Raw genomic sequence first — 2962 nt, forward strand, 5'->3', positions numbered from 1 at the left:
TGCTACAGTTATGAATTGTAATGTAAATATCTGATATGCAGGATGGTCTTAGGCAACCCCTGTGAAAGGGTCGTTCGACCGCCAAAGGGGTCGCGACCCACAGGTTGAGAACCGCTGCTCTAGAACTTGCTCATTCTGCATACATTAAATTTTATACCCATTGCACAGCAAATCCCCACTTCTCCCTCCCCAGCCCCTGGCAACCACCATCCTACTTTCTGTTTCCATGAGTTTGAACTATTTTAGGTACCTCATGTAAGTGAAATCATGCCGCATTTGCCTTTCTGTGACTGGCTTGCTTCAGTTGGCATAATGTCCTTCAGGTTTATCCATCTTGTTACATTTGACAGAATTTTCTTCTTTTTCCTAAGCACAGTTCTAAAAGCTGAAAATATATTTGAAAATAAAAATCTCTGCTATTAAGGAGGTCATTCTAGCAAGGAGAGAATAATGATAGTGGAAATAAGTGTGAAGGGGATCAGAACTGCCAGAGCTGGAAGGATTGAATATAGGTAGTGAGCATAGGGCAACATTTGAGTAAATATTTGAAGAAGATAAAGATGAATATAGGAATGCCCAGAAAAAAAAAAAAACTTTCTGAGCAGAGAAAACATCAATGCAAAGAATTCTGAGATGGGATCATGGCTGACACATTCAAAAAACAGCAAGGAGCCCTGGCTGGTTTGGCTGAGTGGATAGAGGATCGGCCTGCAGACTGAAGGGTCCCAGGTTTGATTCCGGTCAGGGGCACATGCCCGGGTTGCAGGCTCCATCCCCAGTAGGGGGCGTGCAGGAAGCAGCCGATCGATGATTCTCTCTCATCATTGATGTTTTTATTTCTCTCTCTCTCCCTCCCTTCCTCTCTGAAATCAATAAAAATATATATTTTTTAAAAGATTTAAAAAAACATATCAAGAAGGCCACAGGGACTGGAACAAACAGAATAAAGGGGAAGGTAGGAGGAGATGATGTCAGAGAGGATAACCAGAGATAGACTGAGTAGTCTTACAGCTCAATGTGAGGATGTCAGCTTTTACTGTGAGTGCATTGGGGGCCATTGCGGGCTTTGAGCAATCTCATCCACAAAACAAAATACAAACAGGCATTCGTGCACCAGACTTGTTTTCTTACCAGAAACATGGTCAGGTGGGCCTGTCCCACCTGTCTAAGAACCTCCTTCCCATAAATTTTCCTCTCATTCAGAGTTGGAGGGGTCACCCCAAAGAACTTCCTGCACCCCTTCTCTGTCACCGCCAAAGATGAGACGGGAACACCGCATCAATCCCTTGGAAGGGACGGGACAAGTGAGAGGGAGTCCTGCTGCTCACAGAGAGGAAATGATGAAAAAGGTGGGATGTAGCAGACATGCTCCAGCCATCGGTGCCTTGTTGCCATAGCACTTTCGTAAACATTGTGATATAAAACACATAGAGACAAAATTGACCAACCTACCCATTTGAAAATGTACTGTACAGTTACCTATACGCCCGTGGTTATGCCACGGCCCTCTGGAACTTTCCACCTTGCAGAACTGAGGCTCAATAGGGAGCTGAACAGCCCTGCCTTTCCCTCCCCAGGCCCTCAGCCACCAAGCGAGTTCCAGTCTCTAATAGTTTGACTACCTCCTATAGGCGGAATAATGCAGGACACACTTGTCTTCCTGTGACCGGCTTATTCCTCTCGGCATCATGTCCTCAGGTCCGTCCTTATGGTGGAACACTGCAGAACCTCCTCCTTGCGAAAGGCCGGATGGTATTCCCTGTGAAGTGTGTGCCGCATGCTAGTATTCTTCATCCATCACCGGGGAGGGGCCTCTCTCTGTTCCGATGGGGCCCCAGTGAGCACAGGAGTGCTGGTCGCTGAGCTCTCGGTTCATTCGCATAGACGCCCAGAGGTGGACCTGCTGGGTCCACGGTGGCTCTACTTTCAATCATTCGAGGAACATCCACACGGTTGTCCACAGCGGCTGCGCCAATTCACATTTCTACATTCGTACTTGCTTTTCGGTTGTTGCTTTTTCGAACTGGTCATCCTAACCGTGTGAGGCGGCGTCCCTTTGTGGTTTTGACTTGCATTTCCCGATGATGGTGGGCATGTTTCCAGAAGCTTGTTGGCCGTTTGTGTAGATGGTTTTTTAATGGGGTTTGCTTTTGTTGTTGAGTTATTGGGAGTTCTTTGCAAATCCTTTTTTCCCCATTTATTTATTTATTCATTCATTCATTAATCCTCACTCGAGGATATTTTCCCACTGATTTTTGGAGAATGGAAGGGAGAGTGAAGGACAGAGAGAACAACATGGATGCGTCTCTCACATCCGTTGGTTGCCTCCCCGCGGCCCCAAACAGGCCGGGGATTGAGCCCCGAACCCTTCAGTCCGCAGGCCGACGCTCTACCCACTGAGCCACACTGGCTAGGGCGTCCCCTTTATTTTAATTATAAAAATCAGGGCAATTGTTCTATAAACATGATTGAGCTAAAAAGTATTACCCGGGAGCGGATTAGTTACCGGAGAAACAGAAATGAAACCTGGAGATGAGATTTCACCATTTGAACTTGTACTCCTGCTGTCTGTGTCAGGAACCCTTATCAGATACGTGGTTTGGCCGCATTTCCTCACTCCCCGTGGTCCCCTTTTGACTCGGCTGTCCCAGCGGCGCCGCAACCGGCCATGCTTTACCGCCAACGCCGCTGCGCAAGTCAGGAGGCTGCACCGCACGGCCTTCTGGGGGTTGTAGTCCAGACCCAGGAGGGTGGAAGTCGCAGAACTTTTTTTCTAATGGACCGGGTCGGAATGGGATTCCCATTGGGTGGGGCTGGAATGGACCACTGCCTGGTCCTCATTAGCAGAGACTGATAGTTAATACAGTGCTTGGCTCTGGGGTAGGCCCACCGGCCGCCTCGGCCTCCGACGCAGGCCACGCCCTCCCTCCTTTAGCCTGTCCCCGCCCCTCGGCGCTCGGGG

This window comes from Myotis brandtii, unplaced genomic scaffold, assembly GCF_000412655.1.
Source record: "Myotis brandtii unplaced genomic scaffold, ASM41265v1 scaffold260, whole genome shotgun sequence".
NCBI lineage: Eukaryota > Metazoa > Chordata > Mammalia > Chiroptera > Vespertilionidae > Myotis > Myotis brandtii.